Consider the following 16,983-nt stretch of genomic DNA (forward strand, 5'->3'; position numbering starts at 1 on the left):
AGTGCAATAGGTTACCTAGGAGCGAAGAACTAGGGGCTGAGGTCCCTTCAGTGCCCCTATAAAATATATGAAGGGGCCTGGCTCCGCCAAAGTTCATGGCAATTGCCATTCTAATGGTGGACGTGAGCCACATTATGTGATTGATTATGCGAGGTGGGGCTCACTTGCCCCCTTCCTCATATTTTACTCAAGTTGGCACCCCTGATGGATTGCAACTAGCAACTGGTTGACACCACACATTATATCCTTAAAAACAGTGTCGAAAAATTGGCTGAATTGGGTTTGCTTGGTTTTCCATACTTTTTATTGAAACTTTTCAGAAACACTAACTAAGCAAACAAAAAAAAAAGTAAAAGAGACAAAGAAACGTCAAGACCTGTCTCAAAGGTAGATCTTAACTCTTGTCTCACACAGAAGGGAGTGGACCCTCCCAGCTCTCACCTGGGTGCTTCCCTTTCTTCCCCCAGTCTCCCACCCTGGGAGATCTTTCCTTCTCTGCCTCTCACACAGGGTCTTTCACCAGCCGGCTATCACCTTCAAGTGTGTACCCAATAGTCCTCCTCCATTCCAGTATGGTGACTTTATCTCCCAAAAAATTCCAACCATTCCTCCATGGGTTTTTTTTATAAAAAACAAATTCTTCATTTCTATTTAAACAGGAATCTCTGCACTGTAGTCATAGACAGTGGTACCTCAGGTTAAGTATTTAATTCGTTTTGGAGGTCCGTACTTAACCTGAAACTGTTCTTAACCTGAAGCACCACTTTAGCTAATGGGGCCTCCTGCTGCTGCCGCGCCGCCAGAGCCCGATTTCTGTTCTCATCCTGAAGCAAAGTTCTTAACCTGAAACACTATTTTTGGGTTAGCGGAGTCTGTAACCTGAAGTGTATGTAACCTGAAGTGTATGTAACCTGAGGTACCACTATACAATATTAAAAAATAACCCATAGTTATTTACTTGTATATTCATTATTTTACACCCAGTTTTATATCTTGTGATCCCATTTCCTGTAGGCAATGATTTTCCATCCTAATTTAGCAAGAGAGAAAGAAAAAAGCTCCTTTCATTTCCACCACTTCCATTCTTTTCCAAAAAGCATCACCAGAAGCTTGATAGATAGAAGTGAAATTTGATCGTGATGGCCTTCCATGGAAAGATCTAAACTTGTCGACATCACACTGTATCAGATACCAGTTTTCTCTTCAAAAATCAAAACGGTAGAGCTGTCGAGAAATCTCACTTTTTGCTCATACTGTAAAGTGCGGATGCATGTGACGTCATTCTGAGTGTCTGCACATGTGTGAGTGGCAAAACCCTGAAGTAACCTGTTCCATTACTTCCAGGTCGCCGTGGGAGGCAACCTGAAAAGATTTAAGATTTAACCTGAAGTGACTTTAACCCGAGGTATGATTGTTGTTATTTCTCACTGATTTTCCATAGGTATTGCATTATCAAATGGTCACAACTGGAGGCGACAGAGACGCTTTGTTGTAGTCACTCTGCAGAAGCTGTGGTGGGAAAAGAAAGGCATGGAGCACCAAGTAGCAGAGGAGGCCCATCAGCTCGTGGAGGCTTTTGCACGTTCAAAGGGTATGTGATGCTAAGTGATGGTGCTTAGCTGGCATATGGAGATATATTTGTGTCCTACCTCTGTCCATTTTAAAAAGGAATGTGATATGCTTTTCTTGGTTCCTAATGGAGATCCCAGCAATTTCTCTTGACCACCATGAACTCCCACTCTCAGTATGAACTGGACCAGCTGAGCTAACATTAGTATAACTTTATTTTGCAGGACAGCCACTTGACCCCTCCATGCCCATCGCTACTTCAGTCTCCAACGTGATATGTGCTGTGGCTTTTGGGCACCGGTTTGCTCTTGGAGATGAGCGGTTCCAGAAGCTGATAGAAGCCATAGAATTTATCCTACAATTTGTATGTAGCTTTGGTTATGCTGTGAGTAGTCATTTCCATTCCTGCCAAAGGGCTTTAATACCTCCCAAGGGCTTTAATACCACAAATCAATATTCTGATAGAGGGTTGGAGAAGTGAGATCAGGTTTAAATTGATCTGAGATAAGGGCCACTTACTATCTCACAGCCTGATCTATTGCTCATTATTATCATTGAGATAAAAAACACACCAACCCCCCCAAAAAAAACAACAAAAGAATACTTTGTCCACCACAGGAGACTCTTTAGAAAGAAGATGGGACAAAAATGGAAAAATGACCTTGAGAGCAGATCATCTAGAGCCCACCAAAGGGAACAGAGGTGAACAAAATAATCTTCTCAAGAAGGGAATTACATAGTTTTGTTGACATCATGGAAAACTAAATGTGTCTACTCTATACCCACCTAGCAGTGGCAATCATGGTGAGGCCCCTGCAGCCACCACTTGGCTGGAATTTTTTTTTAATGAAAGAGAGACCAGCAGCTCAAGCACTATCGCTATTGCTGAGGAAAGCAGCCCCCTTCTGCTAAACCCTTTCCTCAAATTTAAGTTCAGTTCTCCATATTTCTACCTCCATTCCTAATCTGTAAAAAAAAAAAAGTACTCATGAAACTTACCGTACTTGAATTTCCCCCCATCCCTATTCTCCACCCACCTCCAACTACCACAAATGGGCACTAACTTGTTCCAAGAGAGGTCCTGAGATAGTGCCCAGTTTTGAAATTATGCCGGGGAGCTGGAAAAATATTTTGAGCCATACTTTTCTTTCACATTTTCAGCTAGGGATAATTCACAGAATCCAATCATTGTGGGATTCCAGAGAAGCTATAGACACCTTCCTTCTTCTTAGTGAGACTCAAACTAATATGCTAGCCCTGAAGAATAATGCAGATCATGTTTTATAAGTGCAATTCCAAAGCACAAATGGTTTGAACAAGCTTCCTCATGGTAATGGCAGCATTTCTGCTATCTTTCCTTTAGCTTTATGAAATGCTCCCATGGCTCATGAAACATCTCCCAGGGCCCCACAAGAAGGCCTTGTCCTGCTCGGAGATGGTCCTTTCATATGCAAAGGAGGAGATAGAGAAGCATAAGGAGAATCAGTCTCTGCATGATCCACAGGATCTCATTGATTTCTATCCGCTTCAGATGGAGAAAGTAAGTATCTGCTTGGAAGCGAATGCTGCTCATCCAAGGAATCATTGTATTCCGTGTTATGAGTGAACAGGGAGAGGAGCTGAGGGAAGTCTGGGGGGTGGGGGTGGGAGGCCTGGTTTTCTTTTCGGGGAGGGGAAAATAGGGGGGGAATGAGGATGATACGTTTTTGATTAATTGTTATGTTGAAATCTTTAATAAAAAATAAAAAAATAAATATAAGTGAATACTAATCTCTTGCCAGGACACCAATACCTCTCTCTGCCCCACCCCAATTCCCTCATAGTCATTTTAATTGCTAAAGTGAATTGACATCCTTCCATGGGCATCTACTAAAATAGCTAGGAAAGGATAGATATTTTCATGTACAAATGTGAATGCAAATGAGTATCTGCTTCAAAACTGTAGGCAGCTCATTCAAGGAATCATTATATTCCCTGTTATATGTGAATACTAATCCCTTGCCTGGAAACCAGTACAGTGGTACCTTGGTTCTCAAACTTAATCCGTTCCAGAAGTCTGTTCCAAAATCAAAGTGTTCCAAAATGGAGGCATGCTTTCCCATAGAAAGTAATGGAAAATGAATTAATCCATTCCAGACTTTTATAAACAACCCCTAAAACAGCAATTTAACGTGATTTTTTCTATCTAATGAGGCCATTGATCCATAAAATGAAAGCAGTAATCACTGTACTGTACTATAAAATAAATAAAACAGTATTGTGGATGATAACAATTAAAAATTTAAAATTCTTTCTTACCTGCGCTGATGATAGTCATTGTTTGGATGGTAGGTTTTTATCCATTTCCGTAGTCACACAATCAATCAATCAATCAATCATAAAATGAAGAACAAGCTACAGTCACAAAAATGAAAAAGCCACACAAACAAAAACGCAAAAAATAGCAAAAACAAAAGCACCAAATATAAGCTCCAAATATGACCTCATAGAAAGTAATGGAAAACGAATCCATTCCAGACTTCATGACACTTCAATCGAAAATGGAAGGCTTTGATTACAATGGGGGGGGGGCACAAATTAGCAGCGCAACAGTGAAAATGGAAGCTCAGGAGCACATTCAGATTCCAAAGCAAAGTTCGTAAACTGAAACATTGACTTCCAGGTTTGCAGCATTCAAGTTCCAAGTTGTTCGGGAACTAAGCTGTTCGAAAACCGAGGTACCACTGTGTCTTTTCCCCCGAATCTCAGTTGAAAATCGCATTGAGTTCCCTCCAAATATTTCTCATAGTCAATTTAGTTGCTCAAGTGGGTTGACATCCATCCATAAGCAAATATAGAAATGTCTAGGAAATGTGAGTGTAAAGGAGTGGAAACTGAAGTGTGTTAAGGGGTCTTGCTTTGGAGCATTTTTTTGGATTGATGTTTGTCTGACATTCATGTTGGGAAAATGCACCAAGGCAAAAGCCAGCTCCAGATTGCTGGAATGCAAAACAGGATGTTATGTTTTGCAGATGTACTGTTGGAGAAAAGGTGGAGCCTATTCTCTGTACTGAGCACCGGATGTTAGCTCAGAGTGTCACATGACCTGTGCTGGAAGTACAGGGGAGGAGTTGTGTCTCTTCTGATGGAGTCTGAAGGGAACAGACGCATTTCTATGTATTGCTGAGTGACAGGAATAAAACATGTAAAAGGGCTCCTGTCTGTCTCATTTCCCCTCCCTGGGAGAATGCAGGGAGGGAGAGAGAAGAAGAGGAAAGCAGAGGGTGTGTTCTTTCTCACGTCTAATGAGAAGAATCGCCGGGTTTGTTTACCTAGCCTGCCGGGGTAGCAGACGGAAGGTAAACACAGTATCTCGCTCAATTGCCTCGGGGGAGGCCAGGTACCTCTGGCTGTGAGCCAAGATACTAACATATGGCAGCCTTCGGATGGTTGCAATTCATTGGACATCTGCATGAGAGGCTGGTGGAATGTCCTCCTCTGCTCCAAGGGAGAAGGCAAGCATCTGAGAGAAGCCAGAGGCTCAACAGACGGCTGGTGGAAAAAGGAAGTGTTTTCCAAGCAACAAAGATCAAGGTATGCTGCATTTCGGGCTAAAAGTGTGAATGCAGGTTGATTAATTCCCTGGTTCATGGGAGCTGCGTATTGGAAAAATACAGCTCCGGGAGGAAAGGCCTGCAGCTTGGAAGCTGAAGCCTGCATTCCACAAATTCTTGTGGTTTTGAGATAAGAAGTCCTCTATGCACTGTTGCAAAGTAACGAGCGTGGAAAGTTACTGGCTACGCAGATGGATTGTGAGGCTGGGAAAGCGAAACAAAGCCATGGAATGTTTTGGCTACAAGTTTACGTGCTCTTGGAAGGGACTTTCCATAGCAGCTAGCGTTTAGCTGCCAGGTGCCAAAGAGCGTAAACAACTTGCAGTTTGCCTGCCAGAAGGCAGAAAAACAACTGTTGGGTTTTACAGCTTGACTGACAGTGTGAGCTGGAGGCTTGGCTTCAAGATGGATGCCAAGAAGGCAGGAAGTTTGCCTTACCCACCTCTCTTAGATAATGACAATTATTCATCTTGGTCTGTAAAGATGAAGGCCCTGCTGCAGAATCAGAGGCTTTTTGATGTAATTGAAAACCCCATCCCTGCAGCACCAACCGGAGGTTGGGAATCACGGAACGTGAGGGCCAGGACTGCTATGATTCTGTGTGTCTCAGATAATAATAATAATAATAATAATAATAATAATAATAATAATAATAAATTTTTATTTATATCCCGCCCTCCCCAGCCAAAGCCGGGCTCAGGGCGGCTAACAACACTAAAAAAGTGCAACAATATAAAAACATCATAAGAATTAATTAAAATCAAAATTAATGGCAACCATAAACTAAAGTATTGTAAAGATTGCTGAAGGAGGGAGTCAGGCTGTGCCCTAACCAAAGGCCTGGTGGAACAGCTCTGTCTTGCAGGCCCTGCGGAAAGATGTCAAGTCCTGCAGGGCCCTTGTCTCTTGTGACAGAGTGTTCCACCAGGTTGGAGCCGCAGCCGAAAAAGCCCTGGCTCTAGTTGAGGCCAGCCTAACCTCTCTGTGGCCTGGGACCTTCAAGATGTTTTTATTAGAGGACCGTAAGTTCCTCTGTGGGGCATACCAGGAGAGGCGGTCCCGTAGATACGAGGGTCCTAGGCCGTATAGGGCTTTAAAGGTTAAAACCAGCACCTTAAACCTGATCCTGTACTCCACTGGGAGCCAGTGCAGCTGGTATAGCACCGGATGAATGTGATCCCGCAGCGAAGACCCCGTAAGGAGTCTCGCTGCGGCATTCTGCACCCGCTGGAGTTTCTGGGTCAGTCTCAAGGGCAGCCCCACGTAGAGCGAGTTACAATAATCCAGTCTGGAGGTGACCGTCGCGTGGATCACAGTGGCTAGGTCAGGGTGAGAGAGGTAAGGGGCCAACTGCTTAGCTTGGCGGAGATGAAAAAATGCCGCCTTTGTTATAGCTGCAATCTGCGCCTCCATAGAGAGGGAGGTATCGAAGATTACACCCAAACTCTTAACGGACGGTGCTGGCACTAATTGCACCCCCGCAAGAGATGGGAGTTGCCCCCTCAATCCCATATCGTCCCGTCCCAGCCAGAGGACCTCTGTCTTCGAAGGATTTAACTTCAACCGGCTCCCACGTAACCATCCAGCCACAGCTTCCAAGCATCTGATCAGTGTGTCTGGGGCCGAGTCAGGATGGCCATCCATCAACAGATAGAGTTGGGTGTCATCGGCATACTGATGGCAGCCCAGCCCAAAACTCCGGACAAGCTGGGCGAGGGGGCGCATAAAGATGTTAAAAAGCATCGGGGAGAGAATCGCACCCTGAGGCACTCCACACACCAAGGAGTGGCGGGATGACAGTTCCCCCCCAAGCGCCACCCTCTGTCCCCGACCAGAGAGAAACGAGCGCAGCCATTGAAGGACTGCGCCCTGGATCCCCACGTCGGCGAGGCGGTGGTCCAAAAGTTCGTGATCGACCATGTCAAAAGCTGCTGACAGATCTAGAAGAATCAGCAGCCCCGACCCGCCTCGATCCAGCTGTCTACGGAGATCATCTGTTAGGGCGACCAGAGCCGTCTCGGTCCCATGACCAGCGCGGAAGCCGGACTGGAATGGATCCAGAGCCGATGTTTCATCCAGAAACCTACCAAGCTGTTCAGCAACCGCTCTCTCAATCACCTTGCCCAGGAATGGAAGATTCGAAACTGGGCGGTAATTGGATAGATCTAAGGGATCTAATGATGTTTTCTTTAAGAGCGGACGCACCACTGCCTCCTTCAGTTCCCCTGGGAATGTCCCGGTGCCAAGGGACAAATTGATGATATCCCCCAGGGGGGCCCGCACCTCGTCTGGACATGCTCTAATCAGCCAAGACGGGCACGGGTCGAGAGGGCAAGTGGTGGGCTTTCCAGCTCGGAGGAGTCTGTCCACATCGGCTGGGGATATCCGGTCAAAGTGGTCCAATACTGGACCCGAGGACAGTCGAGGGGCCTCCAGTTCTTTTATTGTATCCAAATTGGCAGGGAGGTCATGGCGGAGCGACAGGACCTTCTCCGCAAAAAAGCTCGCAAATGCCTCACAGCTATGTGTCGAATTGTTATTTAAATTTGGCTGTCCTTCGAGGGACGTTAAAGACCGAATTATACTAAATAATTGTGCCGGGCGAGAGCTAGCGGATGCAATGGAGGCCGAGTAGTAGGACTTCTTGGTGGCCTTCACTGCCATCTCGTAGGTTTTCATAAAAACCCTATAAGATGTTCTTGAGGCTCCGTCACGGGCACCCCGCCATACTCACTCTAGCCGTCTGAGGTCCCGCTTCATTTTCCGGAGCTCCTCAGTAAACCAGGGAGCCCGGTTTCTGCGGGGTCGCAGAGGGCGCTTAGGTGCGATCTCATTGATGGCTGCCAGGAGCTGGGTATTCCAGCCCTCAACAAGCTCAGTCAATGAGTCGCCAGGGGGAGAAAGGTCCCGCAAGGCTTGACGGAATCTATCAGGGTCCATCAGCCTCCGCGGGCGAGCCCAAATCGGCTCACCACCTAAGCAGGGTGGGGGTGGAACATCAATCCTGGCTTTCAGAGCATAGTGATCCGACCATGGCACCTTCATCGAAGGAGACAGGATCACATCTATACCGACGCCAAAGATCAGATCCAGCGTGTGGCCTGCTTGATGTGTGGGGCCCGAAACAAACTGGGAGAGCCCTAGTGTCGCCATGGAAGACACCAGGTCCAGAGCCTGTGAGGAGGGAGTGGCATCGGCATGGATGTTGAAGTCCCCCAATACCAATAGGTTAGGGAACTCCAAGGCCCAGCCGGCCACCGCCTCCAGCAGGCCTGACAGGGTGGCTGCTGGTGCGCTAGGTGGCCGGTACACCAGCCAGACAGCCAAGCTCACCTCGGAGCCCCACACTAGGCCAACACATTCGATGCCGGGGATCGATGGCGATGGGAGAGCCCTGAAAGGACAATCTTCCCGGATTAATACTGCCACCCCTCCCCCCCGGCCCACAGTCCGTGACTGGTGGAGGACGGAGAAACCCGGGGGCGCCATCTCTCGTAAGGTAACAGTTACCCCTTCGCGCACCCAGGTCTCCGTCACACAAGCCAGGTCGACCCCCTGCGAGATGATGAAATCTCGCAGGGTGGCGGTTTTGTTGCCTATAGACCTGGCATTGCACAACACCAGTGACGGAGGTGAGTAATCCTTTCTCACCCTACCCTCGTCTCTCGGGATGGGGCACAGATTGGAAGGGGTACGAGCATATCCGTATCTCGATCCCCTTCGCCTATGCCATCTGCCCCCACCGCCATACCTCCCTCGCCCCTCCACAGTAGGAATCCCAGGCCTCATACTCGCCTCCATTTACAAAGTATAAAAGCAAACAAACAAACAAACAGGAAAGAAGAAAAAAAAAAACAATTACACCAAAGCAAAACCAATCCCCACCCCACTCAACAAACCGTCCCACCCCAACCCAAAATAAAACAAAACAAATAAGAATACATGGATAAAAACCCACCGTTTCTGGTGGTACAACAAAGTAAAAAATAAAAACACTTTTATATGCAGCTTGTGCATATCCAGCATTTAGAAAATGCGACAGAGGTTTGGGATACGCTGCGTACAACACATCAGAGAGATGCTGGTTCTTCAGCGTTGCTGTATTTTGAGAAGTTGATCAATCTGAGACTAGCGCCTGATGGAGATGTTCAAGCGCACCTGACAGAGATGAAGTTTCTGCGTCAACAGATGGTGGAACGCAATTTCCGTCTACAGGAGGAAGTGTTTTGCTTCATGATGATAAACAGCCTTAATCGCACCTACAAGGTTGTTGCCAGTCAGCTTGGTTCCCTACCTGCCGCCCAGCTAACCGCGGAAAGAGTGTGTGCTGTGGTCCTGAACGAACACGACAGACTTGCTGCACTGGAAGTGAAGGACAGGGGGAGGGAAGAACAGAGTTCTAATTCCCCCACTGCTGGTGCTACTGCGGAGCATGGAGTAGCATTGAGTGCTGTCCAATGCTACAATTGTGGAAAGACTGGGCATCTACAGCGGAACTGTAGGAAGCCGCGACAGTCAAAAGGAGCAAAGAGCAGCTCTACGAAGCCTGAGGCGTCAGGCAAAAGCCGTACCAAGTGCCAGGTGAAACCTGCAAAGGCTATGATGGCGAAAGGAACCATGCCAGATGTTGGAAACGCCTTTATAATCGACACTGGATGTACAAAACATTTATGCCCGCACAGACAACTGTTTTCGACGTTGAAGAAGCAAAGCTTCACTGTGAAACAGGCCAACGGTCAAGAGCTGGAAGCAACCGGAATTGGAACTGTGTATCTTGAAAGTCTAAACTTGACTATAAGTGATGTTTACCTGGTTCCAGATCTGAGATTTAATCTGCTGAGTGTGTCGCAGATTGCAAAGAAAGGACTGAAACTGTCCTATGATGCTAAAAGCTGCAAGATCTACAAAGATGGAGAACTGTTTCTTACTGCCAAAGAGAAAGATGGACTGTATTTGTTGACTTTTGATCAAAGTGATTACATGAAATGTAATTCTTCTGATTCTAACGTAATCTCTCTTGCAGGTGTGACCAAGAGCGCCTGGAAGGTGCCGAAGGTCGACAGAGCGTTTCAGCGGGTGTATGCTGATGTGATTGGTCCTCTAGAACCATCTAGGAGCAATGCAAAATATTACCTTTTGTGTGTGGATTGTTTCACTAATTATTCTTGGGTTTTTATGATGGAGAAACAGCAAGAAACTTTAGAAAAGTTTCAGGAGTTTTGTGACAAGGTTAAAAATATGCATGATGCTAACATTGATTGTCTTTTCACAGATGAGAAGCGAATTTTTCTGTTACAGAAGTTTCAGAAGTTCCTGGATGGAGAAGGGATAGACCACAAAGTTGCTGTTTCGACCGAAGCGTGGAACAGGGGGGTCTGTGTTAGGGTGAACAAAGAATTGCAAAAGGGGATGCATGCGCAATTGCTGAGTTCACATTTGCCACATGAATATTGGGCCGAATCGCTAGCGTCCTATCTTCATGTGTGGTTGAGAAAGGTCTCAACAGAGTTGGGATGTTCTCCTTTTGAGAAGCTGTTCCACAGAAAACCTTCCGTTGCCTATTTTAAGGTTTTCGGGTCCCATGTGAGAACAGAAGCTCCAGGTGGAGTAAAGAATGCCAGAGGCATTTTTGTGGGATATGAAAAGGGTCTCTACAGAGTAATTTTGTCTGAATCTGGTCAGGTGATTCTCACAAAATTTCTAGAGAGTGCTCCTGAACAAGAGCGGGTTGTAGAACAAACATTTCCCACAGGTGGCAATTCTGATGATGAAGATGATGATTTTTCTGATGTCACAGATAACAGTGGTACTGACGATGACAGTGATAGCTCAGAGAGTTCAGTTGTAACAGTCATTGAGAGGAAATCTCACACAATGGATAGACCTTCACAAATGAAGGAAGAACCACTGATTGCTACTGGTTCTCAACAAAGTCCAGAGGTTGAACCAGTGAGCACAGAGGATCAGAACCTCATACGGAGGTCTGAGAGAGTTACAAAGGGTGTACCACCAAAGAGGTACTCAAAAGAGTTTGCTAACTTAGCTGTTACATGTGTTGCTATTGTTAACAACTCAAAGCAGGTTGAAGCAGTGTCTAAGTCAGAGACAAAGACACAACAGAGAGTAGCTAGCCAAGGTAATGCAGAAGCACTCATTCCTTGGAAGCCAGACAACCAGAGAGGTACACTGGTGAAACCAGTGGTGGGGAGTTCCAAGGGTGGAACTGGAACAACAGGGGACTGTTATATGTATAACAACTGTTTGTTTTCTTCTCTGGATCATGTTTTGCCAATTGATGCTTTTGGGGGAGGATGTTGGGAAAATGCACCAAGGCAAAAGCCAGCTCCAGATTGCTGGAATGCAAAACAGGATGTTATGTTTTGCAGATGTACTGTTGGAGAAAAGGTGGAGCCTATTCTCTGTACTGAGCACCGGATGTTAGCTCAGAGTGTCACATAACCTGTGCTGGAAGTACAGGGGAGGAGTTGTGTCTCTTCTGATGGAGTCTGAAGGGAACAGACGCATTTCTATGTATTGCTGAGTGACAGGAATAAAACATGTAAAAGGGCTCCTGTCTGTCTCATTTCCCCTCCCTGGGAGAATGCAGGGAGGGAGAGAGAAGAAGAGGAAAGCAGAGGGTGTGTTCTTTCTCACGTCTAATGAGAAGAATCGCCGGGTTTGTTTACCTAGCCTGCCGGGGTAGCAGACGGAAGGTAAACACAGTATCTCGCTCAATTGCCTCGGGGGAGGCCAGGTACCTCTGCCTGTGAGCCAAGATACTAACAATTCAAATGTGGACTGAGAAAACAGAAAATCCAAAACAAAATATTCTTAAACTAAACTGAGGATGCCTCCATGAAGTTTTAAATTTATTTTTCTGTCAAACGAGTGTGTTGGTAATAATAGCCTGTTGGTTTTTGGTGAGTTTACCAGAAGTCTGGTAGGGACTTCTGACAGGAGCTTTACAAGATTGTTTTTGATAGCGAAGCCTACCTCATGTATTTGACCTTCTTGTTCAGACCTTTCCAGAAGAATGTGTAGCCTCCTTTTTTTTCCCCTTCAGTTGTCCCTTGCCTGCTCTTTGAGTCTCTTGAAGCACTGCAATATTGATGTTAAAATGTCACATCTCTCTAGCAATGATGGCAGTTCTGTGTTCAGGATGCTCATTATCTGTGTTATATCTGTCCATATATTCCATGTTCCAAAGTTCAATTGTCTTTTACCACCGCTGGGTGGTGACCCCACTGGGCATGGTAATCCAATCAGGGAAAAAGAGAGGCAGACTATGGTTAGGGCACCTTTTCTAGCCCCTCCCTTTTTGGAGTGAGCAGAGTAGATCAGAGCAGAGACATCACCTTGCCAACAAAGGTCTGTATAGTAAAAGCTATGGTTTTCCCAGTAGTGATGTATGGAAGTGAGAGCTGGACCATAAAGAAGGCTGATCGCCGAAGAATTGATGCTTTTGAATAATGGTGCTGGAGGAGACTCTTGAGAGTCCCATGGACTGCAAGAAGATCAAACGTATCCATTCTTAAAGAGATCAGCCCTGAGTGCTCACTGGAAGGACAGATCGTGAAGCTGAGGCTCCAATACTTTGGCCACCTCATGAGAAGAGAAGACTCCCTGGAAAAGACCCTGATGTTGGGAAAGATGGAGGGCACAAGGAGAAGGGACAACAGAGGACAAGATGGTTGGACGGTGTTCTCGAAGCTACAAACATAGAATCATAGAATCATAGAATCATAGAGTTGGAAGAGACCACAAGGGCCATCGAGTCCAACCCCCTGCCAAGCAGGAAACACCATCAGAGCACTCCTGACATATGGTTGTCAAGCCTCTGCTTAAAGACCTCCAAAGTAGGAGACTCCACCACACTCCTTGGCAGCAAATTCCACTGTCGAACAGCTCTTACTGTCAGGAAGTTCTTCCTAATGTTTAGGTGGAATCTTCTTTCTTGTAGTTTGGATCCATTGCTCCATGTCCGCTTCTCCGGAGCAGCAGAAAACAACCTTTCTCCCTCCTCTATGTGACATCCTTTTATATATTTGAACATGGCTATCATATCACCCCTTAACCTCCTCTTCTCCAGGCTAAACATGCCCAGCTCCCTTAGCCGTTCCTCATAAGGCATCGTTTCCAGGCCTTTGACCATTTTGGTTGCCCTCCTCTGGACACGTTCCAGTTTGTCAGTGTCCTTCTTGAACTGTGGTGCCCAGAACTGGACACAGTACTCCAGGTGTGGTCTGACCAGAGCAGAATACAGTGGCACTATTACTTCCCTTGATCTAGATGCTATACTCCTATTGATGCAGCCCAGAATTGCATTGGCTTTTTTAGCTGCCGCGTCACACTGTTGGCTCATGTCAAGTTTGTGGTCAACCAAGACTCCTAGATCCTTTTTACATGTACTGCTGTCAAGCCAGGTGTCACCCATCTTGTATTTGTGCCTCTCATTTTTTTTGCCCAAGTGCAATACTTTACATTTCTCCCTGTTAAAATTCATCTTGTTTATTTTTGCCCAGTTCTCTAATCTGTCAAGGTCGTTTTGAAGTGTGATCCTGTCCTCTGGGGTGTTAGCCACCCCTCCCAGTTTGGTGTCATCTGCAAATTTGATCAGGATGCCCTTGAGTCCATCATCCAAGTCGTTGATAAAGATGTTGAATAAGACCGGGCCCAAGACAGAACCCTGTGGCACCCCACTAGTCACTCTTCTCCAGGATGAAGAGGAACCATTGATGAGCACCCTTTGGGTTCGGTCAGTCAGCCAGTTACAAATCCACTGAGTGGTAGCATAGTCAAGACCGCATTTTACCAGCTTCTTTACAAGAATATCATGGGGCACCTTGTCAAATGCCTTGCTGAAATCAAGGTAGGCTACATCCACTGCGTTCCCTTCATCTACCAGGCTTGTAATTCTGTCAAAAAACGAGATCAGGTTAGTCTGACATGACTTATTTTTCAGAAATCCATGCTGACTATTGGTGATCACAGCATTCCTTTCTAGGTGCTCACAGACTGTTTGCTTAATGATCTGCTCCAGAATCTTCCCTGCTATTGATGTCAGACTGACTGGGCGGTAATTATTTGGGTCCTCTCTTTTCCCCTTTTTGAAAATAGGGACAACATTTGCCCTCCTCCAGTCTGCCGGGACTTCGCCTGTTCTCCAGGAATTCTCAAAGATGACTGCCAGTGGTTCTGAGATCACATCTGCCAGTTCTTTTAATACTCTTGGATGCAGTTCATCTGGCCCTGGAGACTTGAATACATCTAAACTAGCCAAATATTCTTGTACTATCTCCTTAGTTATTCTGGGCTGTGTTTCCTTTGCTGAATCATTTGCTCCAAATTCTTCAGGTCGGGCATTGTTTTCTTTATCGGAGAAGACTGAGGCAAAGAAGGCATTGAGGAGTTCAGCCCTTTCTGTGTCCCCTGTTTGCATTTCACCATCTTCTCCTCTGAGTGACCCCACTGTTTCTTTGTTCTTCCTTTTGCTACGAACATACCCATAAAAGCCTTTTTTGTTGCTTTTAACCTCTCTAGCAAGCCTGAGTTCATTCTGTGCTTTAGCTTTTCTGACTTTGTGTCTACACGTGCTGGCTATTTGTTTGAATTCCTCTTTGGTGGTTTCCCCCCTTTTCCATTTTTTGTACACATCCTTTTTTAATCTTAATTCAGTTAAAAGTTCTTTAGATAGCCACCCTGGCTTCTTTAGGCACCTTCCATGTTTCCGTCTCATTGGTATTGCCTGACGTTGTGCTTTTAGTATCTCCCTCTTAACAAACTCCCAGCCATCATGAACTCCCTTTCCTTTTAGTATTGCTATCCATGGGATCTCACCCAGCACTTCCCTAAGTTTTATGAAGTCGGCTTTCTTAAAGTCAAGAAATTGAGTCCTAGTATGCTTGGCTGCTCCTTTCCGCTGTATAGTAAACTTCAGAAGAGCATGATCACTCGCGCCTAATGATCCTTCCACTTCTACCCCACTAACCAGGTCATCAACATTGGTTAGGACCAGATCTAAAATGGCTGTTCCTCTTGTTGCTTCTCCCACTTTCTGGACAATGAAGTTGTCTGCAAGGCCAGTGAGGAATCTGTTTGACCTTATGCTCTTGGCTGAGTTTGACGTCCAACAAATATCCGGGTAATTGAAGTCCCCCATTACTACTATCTCCCTTCCTTTTGCATGCTTGGCCATCTGTTCCAGGAAGGCATCATCTATGTCCTCCGTTTGGCTTGGGGATCTATAGTAAACTCCCACAATGAGGTCTCTGTTATTCTTCTCTCCCTTAATTTTGACCCAAATGCTCTCACTTTGGCTTTGAGGATCTAAATCTTGGATCTCTTCACAGGTATACACATCCCTGACATATAACGCCACTCCTCCTCCTTTCTTGTCTGGTCTGTTTCTCTGAAATAGATTGTATCCCCCCATTATTACATTCCAATCGTGGGACTTATCCCACCAGGTTTCAGTGATGCCTATTATGTCATATTTAGTTTGCTGTACCAAGAGCTCAAGCTCATCTTGTTTATTTCCCATGCTTTGCGCATTAGTGTACAGACATTGAAGTCCATTACTCATTCCCCCGTGTCTCTTATTTAAGGATTTTTTCCTCCCACCACTAGGTCCGTGTGCTGTTTTCTCCATTTGGTCTATGACATTTGGATGATCATCTTCATTAATTGATAGGCTCCTACCTTCAGGAGCACTGTCTCCCTCCCCCACATTAGTCAGTTTAAAGCCCTCCTGATGAGGTTTCTGAGATTTTTGGCAAAAACATTTCTCCCAACCGTTGTGAGGTGCAGCCCATCACTTGCCAGAAGTCCATCTTCAAGAAACTGCAGTCCGTGATCTAAGAATCCAAACCGTTCCTGTTTACACCATTTGCGAAGCCAGCTGTTCACTTCCACTATTTTCCCCTCTCTCCCTGGGCCACGTCGTTCAACTGGGAGGACAGATGAGATGACAATTTGTGCATTTAGTTGCTTCAATTTCCTGCCGAGAGCCTCGTAGTCTCTTTTGATCTTCTGGAGGCTATTGCTTGCAGTGTCATTGGTTCCCACATGAACCAAGAGGAAGGGGTATTTGTCAGTGGGTTTTATGATTCCTTGCAGTCGTTCAGTTACATCTTGGATCTTAGCCCCGGGGAGACAGCACACTTCCCGAGACATCTTGTCAGGCCCACAGATCACTGCTTCTGTTCCCCTCAGTAGGGAATCCCCTATCACCACTACACGCCTCCTCTTGGGTTTGGTCGGGGTTCTTCCGTGAGCTGTCCGTTCCAAGGTCGCCTGCACATTCCCTGAGGACTGACTTTGCTGCTCGTCTTCATATACCTGATCGACTGTAATGAGGGAGAGATCCTCAAATGGAGTCTGCTCTTCGTCTTCCATGCTAGGGGAGAGGACCTCAAAGCGATTGTGTATTTCTAAGCAATCAGAGTGAACCCTGGGCCTCCTACTTCTTTGAGTCACATTTCTCCATATATCTGGCTCCTGTGTTGGTGAACTAGACTCCTTCTCAGGGGAGTCCCCTGTCTCCTCCTTGGTGGAGACGGTGTGCTCTGTTGCTTCCAAGAAGAGCTCCAGCTCTCTAATTCTTTGGAGCGTAGCTACACGTTCCTCCAGTTGCTGGACTTTGTCTTTTAAGAGAACAATCAACATGCAATTGCTGCAGGTAAAGCTGCCTGCAACCTTTGGCAAGATGGCAAACATTGCGCAGGAATCGCAGGCGACTGCAGCTGTTCCCTCCCCTTCCATCTTGAGATCGTGTCGTTGGGGTTGGCTACAGAGGTCCTCCATCATAAAAAGCTTGAAGACA

General features: G+C 46.1%; 3 protein-coding genes and 1 long non-coding RNA gene across 5 annotated transcripts in view; 2 read left to right on the forward strand and 2 right to left on the reverse strand.

Annotated features, from left to right (window-relative positions):
- Positions 1-16,983, reverse strand: part of LOC309533158 (cytochrome P450 2J2-like) — a 283,269-nt gene that overhangs the window by 232,476 nt on the left and 33,810 nt on the right. The gene's annotated exons all lie outside the window — the stretch shown is intronic.
- LOC309533176 (cytochrome P450 2J5-like) overlaps positions 1-16,983 on the reverse strand; it is a 317,301-nt gene that overhangs the window by 229,598 nt on the left and 70,720 nt on the right. The window lies entirely within an intron of this gene.
- LOC309533172 (cytochrome P450 2J2-like) overlaps positions 1-16,983 on the forward strand; it is a 196,926-nt gene that overhangs the window by 50,291 nt on the left and 129,652 nt on the right. The gene's annotated exons all lie outside the window — the stretch shown is intronic.
- LOC309533322 lies at positions 1,203-3,073 on the forward strand. The gene is made up of 4 exons (XR_014220115.1): positions 1,203-1,218; positions 1,442-1,591; positions 1,794-1,954; positions 2,933-3,073. It is a non-coding gene; the product is annotated as an uncharacterized lncRNA (long non-coding RNA).

Source organism: Podarcis vaucheri, assembly GCF_965113315.1.
Source record: "Podarcis vaucheri genome assembly, chromosome: 5".
NCBI lineage: Eukaryota > Metazoa > Chordata > Lepidosauria > Squamata > Lacertidae > Podarcis > Podarcis vaucheri.